The following is a 15993-nucleotide window of genomic DNA, read 5'->3' on the forward strand; positions in this document are numbered from 1 at the left end:
TGGCATGTGTAAGCGACTGTGGGCCCTTCCCCCTTACTATGTACAGAGAGCTAGCTCCTCCATCACAAGTATGGTGCTCTTGTGAACACCAAGGTGCCTCAATTCGATAGCCCAGACACAGTTCATGAGGAAGGCTGGAGGCCAGACCCAGATGAGCATCTTCCGAGCACCTGAACTGTTTCTAATGTATTCACTCATTCAAGTCTCCTAACTACTCTACCAAGGAGATCTCCTCATCCGTCCTGGGTCATGGATGAGAAACTGAGAGTTGGAGAGGTTGTGTAATTAACCCAGGGTCACATGTGGGTACAATGGGTACTGGTCAAGCCCATCACAGTGGAACTCCAGGTTCTACACTCTATGCTGCCATCAAACACACTGATGCTGGCCCCTGTTCATCTGGCCAGAAATTTCTGGTCATGTTTTTAACTGAGAAAAGCCCTAAATTATCCCTGTTCTTAGTTTGTTCTCAGTTGAGCTTTTAGAAATCTTTACATGCAGAAGTGACATGGCTAGGTGACACATTATTCACCTGCCACTAACTTTCCTAAAGATGGCCTCTCCGACTGAGGCCACCCAACATGGTCAAAGCTGTTCTCTCTGTATTCATAGAGGAAAGATAACTTTTGTATAGTTAGTAGTTCGCTGAAAAATTAACTATTTCTGGGAAATGGAACTAAAAAGGAATGAGTCATGAGTCTTTCTAATCAGTAACTTCAGATTTACAGGATCCAGAATTTCCAGTGACTACAGGTAACAGCAGCCCACGCATGTCAGAAGTGTGGCATCCAAAGTTTACATCTCCCCTGCAGCCTCCCCAGAAATCCCTACATAACTTACACGCCATCTTGTCTTTGTTGCCCTGTGGACTACAGCCTTCACCTCTGTCTTATTTGATTTGATAACTTTCCAAGTAAATCTCTCTTCTTATCCTGATAACTTATCCTTCAGTCACTGGCTCTTTTTCATTCACAAGCAATGAACTCGGGTTCACGGTTACATCACACCATCAGCCTTCTGTGTTCATGGAGGAAGGGTATACTTAGCCCCAAGAGGAAGTTTCAAATTCCTGTAATTGCAAAAACGACTTTTCTAATGAAATTTAAGTATAGTGTTTCTACCTCAAGGGGAGAAAGATTGGACCAGTTATGGTTGAATTCCACTTTAATTCAAGTGAATATGTGTTTGTTTTGTTTTGTTTTACTATGAATCTGATTGCTTCTAAACTACCATGGTCCTGGATATGTAGGACATTTGGTACCCAGTGGAGAAGCAAAGCTAGTGTCTATGTAAATGCTGTTTATGGCTAACATCCCCGATTCACAAAATCTGTGTGAAGAATACAAGTGTTTGTGGTTTTAAATATTCAGAATCACTTCTCTTGTGCCTGAAAAACAAGTTGAGCAAAAAAAGAAAAGAAAAATTCCATTTACCCCCTGCCTCCAGGAAGTACTTTTTATTTACTTGGTTTTTCTTTATTTTTTTTTTAAAAATTCCATGACTTAAGAAGGTTTTGATTTGCCTGTGCAGATAGCGAAGCTGAGGGTGGGGAACGGAAAGTTTGTTACATTTAAAGTTTACAGCTCCTGCCTTCTGAGCTGCTGAGTGCCAAGCCTGCTTGCTTTTCTCAAGTGCTTGCAGACACCATCATTTTGCCTTGCTCAAAGCTATCGGAAAGTAACATTTGGGTGAGCAGAGGACCTCACACACCAGGGCCCTGAGAACAACAAACTAGGAGTTAGAATAACCATCCCCAAAGCACCCTTAAGCTGTGTTTGCATTTTTGAAGTGGGCAGACATGGAAAGAGCTCTGTCCTTACTAATCAAAATGGTGTCTCCCCTCACATGTTCTCTGTGCAAGTAGCTGACCAGCCAATCAACCAGCCCTCTCCTTTCTCCCATTGATTAAAGGGAGCCTCAACTACTGTCCTTCCCAGCTATGTTCCACTAATTTGTCTTCCTCTCTTATCAGGTCACTGCAGTGTGCACATCCAGCCTGTCTCTCTTTACCTTCTAGGTGCTCCTTTTCCCATGTCAAAGTCTTCAGCTGACATTGTAAATGTACGCAGAGTCCACGCAGACTTCCTCTGCCACACACCCATGACCCTGTACGAAGGTAACTCCCTCTGTTGCTCCTCGTCTCTTTCCTCTTCCTGCACCGAACGCTTATGCCACACCGAAAGATGGGGGCTTCTCCACATCCCCCAGCAGGCACTTCGTTCCACTTCTTTTCTTGTCCCTACCATCCCTCTCGCTGTTCTTTCTTCCACAGAAATCCTGCTTTTCTTCCACCCTTAGCTTTCACATTCCTTAGTTAAGGGAGGAAGACTTGCCCGGGTGATTTCATTCACTAGCTACTTAATGTTTGTTTGGCTGGTTTTTTTTTTTTTTAATTCTATCTTATTTTATTGGTAGGGGGGGTTGCAAGGAAAGAGGACAGATACAAACGTAATGGGGTTTCTGCATCTATTTGATCTAATACCCAGTCCCATCTGAAGACTCACCATATAATTGTGACAGCCTGTTTGATTTTGTCAACCTAAAACCAATCAAACAAACATCCAGAGAGAAAGTTTCATAGAATAATGGCATTTTTATGGGAATAGTAGAACATTGCAAGGGGCAAACACACACACCATAGTAAACTAAGGGCATAGTCCAAGATAGCGAGGCAGTGGGAAATTTTTAAAAGGCAAACTGAGGATCACATCAGATACTGACAAAGAGTAATCCCAGCCCTGAAGATTCATAGTGACAGCGTCATCAGTCTGAGGTTAAAACAGATAGTTGCTGGGCAGATACTTGTAGAAGTAGTTTTTTTGTGTACGGCTGTGGTCTGTACAACTTTGTGGTTCTGGAAGGTTCTTCTGCAGTAGCTTCTATCAGCCAATCATACTTGAGAATCCTTCCTTTAGAATACACTTCCCATTCCCTCTGCCATCTCTGGGGGTTTAGCTACCTAGCTCCTCCCTTTGATGCCAGACCACTAGCCTACATCCCTTCTGTTTATAAACATGCTAGAATCATCCCAATCACAGGTGTGTGTGTGTGTGTGTGTGTGTGTGTGTGTCTACATGAGTGCAATGGTCACAGAGGCCAGAAGATGGAATTGGATCCCCTGGAGCTATCATTACAGGGGGTTGTAAGTCACCACTGCACTCATGCATACACACGCACGTATGTATGTATGTATGTATGTATGTATGTATGTATGTATGCACAGTGTGAACCTACATAATGAATGGCAAATAAAATACACCTAAAGATCTGATTCATCTCGTAGAGATACTTTTTCTTTCACACGTTTTCTGGTGCTGGCGGTGCTGGCGGTGCTGGCAGCTTTTCTTTTAGCGGGCTGCTTGCTTTCATAGCCCAAGTTGGCCTCAAACTCTTGGTCTTCCTGCTTCAGCTTTCTGACTGATGAGATTACAGGAATGCATCACCATGCCCTGCTTGGACCGTCCATTTTAAACACATGCTTTGAAGCATAACACATTTTGACATCATATACATACATATGGATTTGATTAATGTTGAGAGACTTACATTCTAGACTCAACTCCGCCATTTACCAGCTCCACGATCTTGGGAAAGAAGCCTAACTTCTCTGCTCAGAAATTATTTTATCTGTGACCTCAGAGGACCTTTATGAGGAGAAAAGGATGATGCATACAAACATCCTCAAAAATCATTAAACAATACTAGTGGTGACTGTCTAAATTTTTCATTATTTTAATGATTATTTTATATTTTAAAAGAATCTTACTATGTTTCAGCTTTTCATTGAGACTAGTGACCCCTTTCAGGAAACCATGACAACCTTCTTAAGGTAGCTGCTCAAAGTAAGGCTCCCTTTAGTGACTGACAAATTTCAAGAATACAAAAGTAATATCTTCAAACAGGTGAGCTTCATTCCAGAAAGTAAATAAATAAATAAAACAAAGAAAAACATGCTCTCTATCTGGAGAGATGCAAACCTGAAAAGTGAGTTCAGATATTCAAAATCCATGTAAAGCCAGGTATGTTTGTGCACATCTGTACCCTCAGTTCTTCTACAGCAAAATGGGAGACATTCCTGAAGCTTGTATGCCAGCTAACCTGGGTTAGATAGTAATGAACAACAAAGAGACCCTGTCTTAAACAAGGTAGAATGTGTAGACAGAAATCCAAAATCATCCTCCAACCTCAACATGCACACACACACACACACACACACACACACACACACACGTGCGTGCACACACATGCACTTGCACATAGAAGGACAATCTCTAAAATTTTCTAAAACTTAAACACTCTCCACCCAAGGCACTTGTGTAGGCTAGAATTAAACATTAGGTTGAATTGCATTCAACTTTTCAGGCTATGCTTTGTATGAATGGATGACACCTACTGGTATAAAATGAAAGTGTGCTTTCTATTTTTAAATAAAAAAATAGCTATTCATCTTTCAAGGCCACTTTAAAAGGAAAAGAAAAATCATATCCAGTAGAATCCAATACAGAGGTTCAAGCCAATGATTACCTGGAGTAGTTAAGAAGCCTCTTAGGACACACTCAGTGGAAAAGACAAGTGATATGCATGCCATACATTTAATGTTAAAATTTAAAGTTTCATATGAAATATATAAAGTTGTAACCAGAAATATGGCTCAGTGAGTAAGTGTATTTGCTGCACAAACATGAGCTTCTGAGTTCCCTATATCCACATAGAAAAGGCTAGGCAAAGCCATCAAGACAGCCCAGTGATAAAGTGGCTTGCTGCCAATCCTGGTGACCTGAGATTGATCCCAGGCACCACATGGTAGGAGAGAATCTACTCCCATCAACTGTCCTATCTTACACACCGAGAGAGAGAGAGAGAGAGAGAGAGAGAGAGAGAGAGAGAGAGAGAGAGAGAGGAGAGAGAGAGAGAGAAGAAGGGAGAGGGAGGGAGATAAAGGGAACTTTTAAAAATTAAGCAAGGTTGCTTGTGTAACTGTGACCCCATCACCATGAAGATTGGAGACAGGGGAATCTCTAAGGCTTGCTGGCCTAGCTCCTAGTTGAGAAATCCCACCTCAAGGAACAAGGTAGACTTAATAGAGAAAGATGGACATTGTCCTCTGCCCTCCAAGTGTGCACAGCACACAAGTACACATACATAAACACACAAATGTTCACACATATATACATATGAACAACAGTAAAATATTATATAGAAAGAAAAATTTATAGTAATTATAGCAGAAAGGCTAGATACCAGAATCTTGATTTGATAGTTAAAATGCTAGCATTTCAAAAAATTGTATTTTCTTTGTGTTTTTCTAAATTTTAAAAATATTTCTGCATCATGTATTATTCAGTGGGAATAAAATGTGTTGAGTGTTAGTGAGGGGTATTGTTGTTGTTGGTTTTGTGCATCTTCACTGTGCGTGCAGGGGCAGAGTGCCTCAAACACAGAGAGCAAAGGTGATCTGATGGCTAACAATGAGCTTTTTAAAGAATTATTTATTTATTTTATGTATATGAGTACATTGTTGCTGTCTTCAGACACACCAGAAGAGGACATCGGATCCCATTACAGATGATTGTGAGCCACCATATGGTCACTGGAAATTAAACTCAGGAACTTTGAAAGAGCAGCCAGTGCTCTTAACCACTGAGCCATCTCTCCAGCCCAACAATGAGCTTTAGAATATGCCCAGAAAATGTTCTCATTTGCTTGGCTGTTAGTTCCCACTGCACCTAACTATTTCCTATGTGAACCTGAAGGCTGTTGCCTCTTTCTCCCCAAATTCCTCCATGTTCAGCCTCCTTACCCCTTAAACTTCCCAGGAATTTAACTCCTTTTATAAATGAATGTCAGACCTCCATTCCTACTTGTGACTCTCAGAACATCAATAGTGTATTAATTCATAAGCAATTTTATTTGTAAAAGATGTAGTTTTAATATATATAGTTTTGTATTTGGATACAGAAATGGGAAGGTGGGTGGCTTATCAGTTCACATGCTTGCCACACAAACAAGAGAACCAGAATTTGGATCCCCAGAGTCCATACAATGGCAAAGTAGATAGTAGAGGAGACCCAGTTGTAAGTCCAGCTTCAGAGAGCAGAGATAAAGGAACCCTGGGAAAATCTGGCTAGCAAGCCTAGCCTTAATATCAAGCTCTGGGTTTGACTGAGAAACCCTGCCTACAAGACTAAAGTAGATGATCAATCAAGAAAGATTTTCAAGATGAATTTCCAGCCTACACACACACACACACACACACACACACACACACACACACCATATATATACATGAAAAGAAAACAATTAAAAATTTCCACATGTAAAACTATTGAGTGCTTCAAAATTATCAATGTCCCCTTTCATTTCTGAACTGTTGTTTTATGTCTTGGGTAGACTGCCTTGTGATTTAAGAAAGTCACATGCAAATAGAGCTTCCCTGGTTCTTGAGTTCTAAACCACTTGAAAATCAAAGCAAGGCTTTCTCAAAAACTGGTGAGCCATGCCAGGAAGCCATGAGAAAGGACATTGGAGGAGGTAAATATATACCTGTGGGGAGCCAACAGAAGGCAGCTATCATCCTTGCAGCCATCTTGAGCCATATACCCTGACAAGAGACTTGTTTTCAACAGCCTACAACAGCTGAGCACACTCTGATAACATCTTGTTTTATATACCCAGGATTTTCCCTTGGGTATGTGTGACATAAAGATGTGACTTAGAGAGGAGACTTAAAGGCATGACTTGAGAAGTGAGACTTATAAAAGGCAAGAGGCAGACAAAAGAGAGTACTGGGGAAACTTGGAACTTGGAGGCACCAGGACTAGGAACTAGGGACTAGGAACTGGAGACTTGGGACTTGGACTGGGAACGAGGGACTTGGAAAGAGAGAAGAAGAGAGACTTGAGAATAAATGCGACTGAATCACACTCTGTCTGGTCTCCATTCTTCGGGTCTGCCCTCACTCTCTCTCTTGCTGAACCCTGACCCGCAGACCAGAGCAGCAGTACGAGCCGGGACAATTTAGCCCCCAAAGCTTGGGGCAGTGCAGGTTCCAACATTTGGCAGAGCGGTCCCCGACAGATACCTGCTTGAGGATCAAATTATGGCAGAAAAAATCAGAGCCGGCTAAAAATTTAGTGAGGATGGTATTGTGTAACTAAGCCCAAAATGCCTTGCTTAGTTACAGTAAATGGAAGGGCTGGTGGAAGGAAGAAAAGTCATTTGCATGGCATGGTGCAGGGTTCACAACACCTCCGCACATGATATGCTAGGACAAATAGCACTTGTGCAGGCAGATATCATTATAATCTCCACCTCATTAACACAGAAGCCTGTCTCACAGAAGTTGTTTTACAATAAGCTGGAATCATAGCTAGAACTCAGATAGACCTGCTTCTATGTTAGTACTCCTTCAGGTGCTGGGAAGGAAAGAGAAACAAAGGCTCTGGGTTGCAAGAATTGGCCCTGAAAGTTTGCTTGCAGCCTCTCAGAAGCTATGTTGTCTAAAGAATTGCAATTATAAATAACCTTGGACAGAGACCTCGTTCCTCTAATTATGGATACGCAGAAGCATCCATGCCTCTTTGGTTTTGGAGTTTGATAAGCCATTTGGGTATATAAATATAAGCCAAGCCTTTTTGACAAGTACAGTTATAAAACCATGAATATTAATGTCACACTTTATTATCCAACTCCCACGTTTAAATCTTCAGATGAGTTCAGGACAGGATTGCTAGGTTTGGGATCAAAGCCAAGTTGGACTTCACAGCTCAAGGCTTAAGTGGTTTTCTTTGTTGAATCAAAAATCTCCCAAGGCACATGCATGAAGGGAGAGGAAGTACAAGGAGGCTTCCAAAGTGATACTAAGTTTCATTCTGAAGAGTGTCTTTTTACAAAAAAAGAGAGAGAGAAGTGAAGATGAGTACTAGGCCTGCCACAATATAGGGGTACAATCATTGGACCACACTGGAAAATGTGTAGATATTTCCATGTAACAGAATCAGGCAACTGTGGGCAAGAGACTTCAAGGTTTGATAATGCAAGTGTATTAGATACACTCACTCACTGATACCAGAAACCAGGTTCTACAAAACCAGCTTAGCAAACAGTGGACTTGTTATCAGCCTTAAGCTTGATGGGAGGACTGGGGTGGGTGGTGTTTGTCTGAAGAAGATCCCAGGCTCAGCGTCCAACCCCTCCCCCCTGATCTTAATATTTCTATGGGTTTCTCATGGCCATGAGGCTGCATCCATGCATAAAACTCCAGGTATGGCTGCATATGCCTGTAGCCCCAACATAGTGCAGCAAAGACAGGCAGATCCTCAGAGCTCAGTGGCCAGCAGACTAACCAAAAGAGCAAGCGTCCTGTTCAACAAGAGATCCTGTCTCAAGGAAGTAAAATGGAGATTAGTAAAGATAGTCACTAAACATCTGTTCTGGTCCTACATGTGTGCATTCACCATACACACACAGAGCACACACACATATACACACGCACACATATACACATGCACATACATGCATGCACATACACACATGTATGCACCATACACACATTGAGAGCACACACCCATATACACACATATGTACATACACACAGGCACATACACACATGCATGTACCATACACAGAGAGAGCACACACCCATGTATACACATATGTACATATACACATGCACATATACACATGCACACAAGCATGCAAGCATCATATACACATACACACATACATGAACCACACACATATATGCACAAATAAAATTAGTGCCAATGAATTAATCTCTTGATTTGATAGTAATTCAAAAAGAATAACTAAATAATGCCTTATAAATCAGAAATATAGAATTAATATATATCTTAAAACAAAAATACTAAATTAAGAATCATAAAATGTTAAATAATGAATTTAAAGTGCTATCTTTATTTCAACAATTAATCTGGGCGAGATTCTTTTAGTATGACAATAAAAAGAATCCATAGTACCAATATTAGAAAGGAAAGGAGCACAGATGCTAATGAGTCTTATTTTAATTTTAAAAAATGTAACATCAAATAAATACCACATAACTTAAAAATATGTTAGACGCTGCCAATTTTCTAGAACACGTGAAATTTGCAGTGAAGTGGATAAATGGAACAGACTATCAACCTGTGAAGAAATCAGAAACAGAACTAAGAAAGTGACCAGCACAGATGGATTGAAAACAGACCGTCCTACAAATGAACCTTGGTGGCCCTCAAAAACCAGAGAATTTCCCGGCTCTTTAAGCTGGTTTGGAGGCAAAATCCAGCGCTGTGAGGCTGACATAGTGTTAACAGGAAGGTGTAGCCAAGATAAACCAGAGATGAGCCACAGACCATGAGCTTACATATGTGTTTAAGTACTCCATATATCTAACTAACTTGTGATAAAGAAAATTCACCATATAAAATCAATTCAAATTGTCCAAATGTAAGCAGTTCTCTTTCTCTTCCTCTTCCTCTTCCTCTTTCTTTCTTTCTTTCTTTCTTTCTTTCTTTCTTTCTATCTTTCTTATTCTTTTCTAGTGAGTATGGATGCTTTGCCTGCATATCCGTCTGTGTAGCATGGGAGTGCGTGGGGCCCTTAGAAGCTAGTTGCTGTGATAAACACCTTGAGGAAAAGCAATCGGGGAGAAAAGGATTTATTTTAGCTTACACCTGAGATGAGTTCTTTAGGTGAACACTGGCACAGAGGTCAAAGTTCAAACCCAGGTACTGTGTGAAAACTCAGTCTGGAGCTGGCATAGTACTTATCTATAATCCCAGCAGACCCGCAATCGAGGCAGGAGGATCACATGTTTGAGGACAGACTGGGCTGCATAATGAGCTCCAGACCTGCCTGGGGGATATAGCAAGATCCTGCCTCAAAGCCTTACAACAACCACCTCACTGTGGTACACTGTAGAATGAACCTTTTCAACTAAGTCAGTGGTGGTAACAGAAGCTCTCCTAAGCCTTTTTTCATCGTTCAAATTGGAGGATGAGAAAATGGGAACCTGCAATTAACTCACATTGTTCGACTGTCAGAAGGTCCGTGTAAACTCTATCCTATCTCCGTTTCTACAAGAAGTGAAAGACTTCCTGGGAAGGGCTCTGTCCAGCTTCCTCTGCTCTGAAAAACTGACCCTCGGGCTGCGCTTCTCATTGCTTCCACTAGAAGGAGCTCAGCGGAGGTAATAGCAGCGTTAGCTCCCCAGGCTGCTCCCCTTTGAAGCCTCAGCCCCCAGGGAGGTTAAGCACAAGGCTGTTTCCCTCCCTAGGCAGCTCTGTGTTCTCACGCTTTCACCTTGACCTTCAGCTCTAAATGCTGCGATACAAGGACTACTACTGTGTGAAAAGATAATGGAAATCCCAATAAATTCAACCCATAGGGAAAGAGTGAGACATAAAACAGCGTAACAGAGGCTAAGACCTTTATTACAGCATTCCTAGACACAGTCACCCCAACAAAGACTTTTTACAGAGACATCTGGGTCTCTTGGGACCAGTACCGAACCCTAACATGCTAGCCCTTCATTTGTAGTTTGCTTGTTAAAAGGTACCTATTTAGTTAGCTATTGGTCAGTGCCCTGTAAACAGGAAAACTCTAAACAGCAGTGGAGAACACAGCAGAGCAAAGGCCCTAGGCAGTCGCGTTTCTTTTATTTTCCCCAGGGGAATTAAACACTGCCTGGCTGCCCCTGTTTCGATCACATTCCTTGGACTGTAGCTGATTGCTCTCCTGGACCTGTGTGTGCTTCAATACACCTGATTCCGGGAAAAAAAAAATGCAAAATGTATTAACTAATTTAAAAAACTCAAAGAAAATCTAAACTAACTTGCTAAAGGCTTAATGACCTCAATTGTCTAAAGCAGAACGCTGCAGGTAGCTGAAGCCCCACTGGTGGGGTTGTTTGCTTTCTAAAGTTCCAAGGCTTTAAGTTTCTGCTTGTTTTACTGGGGTGCCATCTTCTTAACCATGGTGTACACTTGAGAGCTTTTCCTACTACTTTAATTCCTGACTTTCCTGCCTCCAACACCCAAGTGCAGGCTCATATGGAGATGAGGTATTTGGTTGTCACATCCCCCCCTTAACCTCCTCAGTCTTTCAAATGAACGTAACACTTTAAAAGAAAGTAACACTTTTGGAAAGCCTTGGTTGATTGTTTTGTACAATGGTCTCCCAGCTTTGGTTTGCCCGCCTTTCTCCTGATGACAATCGGGCTACGACTGCTGGGCAAGCACTCACACACAGAAGAGACCTTGCTGCATTCTCTCATGATGCTGACGTCCTGTTGCTGGTGAGTTTTACTTCTACTTAATTGGACCCCTGAAAAAATTGTAACTATGCAAATGCCTTAGCTTTTGGTTCCATTGAGCAGTGCTGGGTGATACCGCATACAGGCAAAATAATCCCATTGACTTTGAAGAGCATGCTCCTAACAGAAATAAGTGAGTTGAATTATTTTTCCTAGACGTTGGATGGATTCCAACTTTAACTAACAGCAGCAGGTATTTGCAAAGACTCACTCCCTGCCACTCTAAACACTTTGCATGCAGAAGACCCCTAAGCCTCCACAGAACCTGATGAGATAGACGCCCCTATTATACCTGGAAAGTGCGCTGTTAAGAGGTTAAAAATCGTACAAGGTCCTGACTCAGCTTACAAGACAAGACCCGAATGAAACAAGGAGAAAATTCTAAATCCTGGACTTAAATGTTAGAGTTTCCATCAACTCAAAATCAACAGCTCCTGTCGTAGTGGTGGCAAGTGCTGATTCTTCTCACCCCACCTGAAGGACAAGGCATAGTTATCCACACCGCTGCTTCTCAGTACGCTTCCCTGTGCTGTGCTAAATGGGAAACACCCATTGTCTGATCCTCACAGCAGTTCTGTCTGCAGAGAAGAAAACTGAGGCTCAGAAAATGACAAATAGCAAAGGCTTGAGTTCAAGAAAGCCTGTCCACACTCGTTCCGTTATACAGGCCTTGAAAAATATCAGCACCTGAGAAATGCCATGTTCTTAACCACAGTTCATTCAACTGAGTTTTGCCCTAATTGTGTAAAACCAGAAGTTTTGCTGTAGTCATGATTGTGATCTTTTAAAATATTTTTTTTTATCTTATGTGTGTTTGCCTACTTGTATGGATTTGCACCATGTGTGCAGTACCCACAGAGGCCAGAAGGGGGAACCTCTGGAGCTGGGTTGTGAGCCACCATGTGGATGCTAGGAATGGAACCGAGGCCTTCTGCCAGAGCAGCAAGTGCTCTTAACGGTCAAGCTGTCTCTCCATCCCCATCTTACTCCACCTAGGAGGTTTCCCAATAAAATACAACTTGACCTGAAAATGCCAAACCAGATTCCTCTTGCACAGACTGTTGCTTGGCTACTGAGTCTGAGCAATGTGCTTTATTGTTGGCTAATTCCTTTTAAAAAATAGTATTTAAATGAGGAAACCCTGTTTGTCAGCATCGTTTCAACCCATTATTTTAATAAAAATTGATATTAACAACCCTGGTATGTCCTTTTTAGGTAACAAAAGTAAAAACATAGTATTACTTTAACAAATGTTTAAATTGCGGATTTAGGAGCCCTGTTCATTCCTACAGGGTAACTCTGAGTTTTCCAGGATGTCTGATGGAGAAGATGGGGTATCTGCCTATTTGTAGTTAGTGTGACTAATTTTTTTTACAAGTGCCCATAGTATAGAAGGTGATATCAAAATGGAATACCTGTGGAGGAATACAGGATCACTTTGCATTAGTCAAATAGTTATTCAATAAGTTAATCAATTGCATGACAGAATCTTCTGTAATAAAAGTGTATAACTGGACTCCACTTTCTAAATGGAAACAGACAGAAGTGTAGCTTAACTGGAACATTCTAATGATTTCTACAGCCAAAAATACAGAAAAATATGAGTATATTTGTTCAACTGGGTTGCTTTTAAAAAGTAGACATGCTTAAAATTTTGAAATTAGGTCTTTGCAACAAAACATACTTGTTGAAAGTGGAGGGAATGTTATCTTATTATGTATTTAAAATAGAAAAGCATATTTTCTACAGGTTTCCTGCTATGAAATTTCAATTCCTTCTCATCTCTGAGCCTTTGATAATTACCAAATAAGACCACAGGGAGGCACTGATGAATCATTCTTATGGTCCTCAAACTCACAGTTGTACAAGTGCTTGTGCTCCCTTTCTGGGGGAGAGATGAAGTGACTCCTTAGGCATTTGTGCAATGCATGTGAAGCACAGTATGAGGAGTGGATTTGTTTAATTAGTCACAGCCCCCAGACGCAAGCACAGTGAATTCCCGTATTCTCATAGGAAGCCAGGCCTCCACTAGAAGACAGACAGATTGTCTGGTGAAAGAAGTTAACTTTACCTATTTTCTTAAAATTTCTATGTCAGCCTTGAAGGAGCCTGCAAAACTACATGGTTTCTCTCTCTCTCTCTCTCTCTCTCTCTCTCTCTCTCTCTCTCTCTCTCTCTCTCTTTGCTCTGGGAGGAAGTGCAGGAGCGTCCACTCAGAGACTTGAGAAGGAAGCTGAGATATCTTTGGAGGATTACAAAATCCTGGGGAGGATAAGGAAGCTGGCTGAGAGTGATAAACACGGTCTCCTCCCATCCTGTCCCCATGTCCTCTGACTGCTAACATGCTGGGCCGGCACCCTGTCGGATCTGTGACAGATCTGTGATGTGGCAAGCAGGAGTTTCTTGTATCTTTAAATAAAATATGTCCTGCACACACACAGGGAAGAAACAGAACAAGATATCAGTGGAGGATATTGAAACATGACCCCAGCTCCCTGGAGGCTCTGCCATGACGATATTCAGGGATCAGACAGCTAAGGTGTTGGCATGCCCACTTACTGCAGATTTGGTTTCTGAGAGTTCATTGGCAGGACCAGGTTTGGAATTGAGAGAGATTCAAAGGGAAGTTAAGAGTCCTGGAACAGTCAATAAGGCACAAGTGTCCTTTAGGCTGGACTACAAACTGGAGGATAGAAGCAGCCTTCCTACACTGACCACTTCCTAGCCTCCACCTCCACTCACCTGTCACCATGGAATCTCTCAAAGCAATGCTTTAAAGTGAGTATTTTACCATTCCCCAGACAGAGAATGGACTCTAAAGCTGTGATGGTTTATATCTGCTTGGCCCAGGGAGTGGCACTATTTGGAGGTGTGGCCTTGTTGGAGTAGGGATGTCACTGTGGGCATGTGCTTTAAGACCCTAGTCCTAGCTGCCTGGAAGCTAGTTTTCTGCTAGCAACCTTCAGATGAAGATGTAGAACTCTCAGCTCTGCCTGCACCATGCCTGCCTAGATGCTGCCATGTTCTTGCCTTGATGATAACAGACTGACTCTCTGAAACTGTAAGCCAGTCCCAATTAAATGTTGTCCTTATACGAGTTGTCTAGGTCATGGTGTCTCTTTCACAGTGAAACCCTAAGACAATAGTCAAGCATGATGGTGCATGTATGTAATTCCAGCACTTATGAGGCAAAGGCAAGGAGATCAGGATTTCCAGCTCAGCCTGGGCTACATAAGATCCGACTTTTTTAAAAAAATCGAATTTTAAACGAATGCTTAAAAATAGTGTTCTCAAAGCTTACCATCCAGAACATGACAGGGCAAGCCAGTGAACGTCAGAGCTTTGCCCTTCACTGTGTTCTTGCTCCTATAGAGTATCTTCAGTTTGCGGGTAGCACACCCATAATTTTACTTGCACTGCAGTAGGTGTCTTACCACATACTGTTACTATTCCTGTATTGAAGCTGAAGCACAGGTAAAGAAACTCGTCTAAGGTAACAGAGTCAGAAGTCGATATGGTCAGGTTCCAGCCAGAGCTCCATCTGTGGCTTCCTACAGCCCCTCCGTGGATGCCCAGACTTCAGTTGTTACTAAGCCTTGGACCAAAGGCTGTATCTGCCAAAAGAGAAAGAAAGGGTTTGCTTTCCCTGCAATGGTTGTAGGGTCAGGTAACTCTTGATCAGGACCTATTTTTTGCTGGGTTCATTGTTTTAGAGATTTACACATGTGATATCAATTTGTTCTCACAATTGTCCTAGGAGAAATGCTTGACTTCATGATTAGGTGGGGACTTGTGCCAGGAAGGTTACGTCATCAGCCCAAAGACACACAATTAATAAATGTCAGAGCCGAGTCTAAAAGATAACATCTGTTTAACATGGGGGTTTCTATGAAATGCTTCTAAGATGAGAAGGTAAAATGTACAAATGTACATAAGATCTATGTAAATAATGACATTCCTATGAAGGAAGACAAGAAGGGATCTGGGTGCTGTGTGGAGCACAGTACCCCAGAACGTGGAAGACAAAGAGGATAAGCGGGAGCTTGAGGCTAGCCTCAGCTACATAGCTTTTTTGAGATCACCTTCATGAGAGATTAATAATAATAACATAATTAAAATAAATAAGAAGTAGAGTATTTGGAAAGATGCAAAACTACTTGTTAATTATTTTATTATAAAGAAAAAATAGGAGTGAGATGTAGCTCTTTATCAAGTGTTTGCCCAGCACTCAGGACACCTGCTTAGTTCTCTCCCACCACGTAAATCAGTAGTGATACATGTCTGCAATCCCAGCACATGGAAGCAGAGGACCAGAAGTTCAAGGTCTCCTAGGCTACTTAGCAAATTCAAAACTAGCCTGGAATGCATGAGACCCTGCCTCAAGGAGGGGGGTGGGGGAGAGATGGCATGCAGTAAAGAACACTGACTGATAGTCCAGATGGCCAAGATTTAATTCCCAGGACCCACATGGCAACTAACAACTGCTTTTAACTCCAGCTCCAGAAGTTCTGATGCACCCTTCTGGCCTCCATGGGCATTGTATCTACTTGGTGCACAGACATGCATGCAAAACATCTATTCACAAAAAATATTAACTTGTTTTAAAAAGAGTATTTGCTGCCCTTGAAGAGAATCTAGGTTGCATTCCCAGTACCTACATAACAGCATACAATACCCAT

Source organism: Arvicanthis niloticus, chromosome 3 (assembly GCF_011762505.2).
Source record: "Arvicanthis niloticus isolate mArvNil1 chromosome 3, mArvNil1.pat.X, whole genome shotgun sequence".
NCBI lineage: Eukaryota > Metazoa > Chordata > Mammalia > Rodentia > Muridae > Arvicanthis > Arvicanthis niloticus.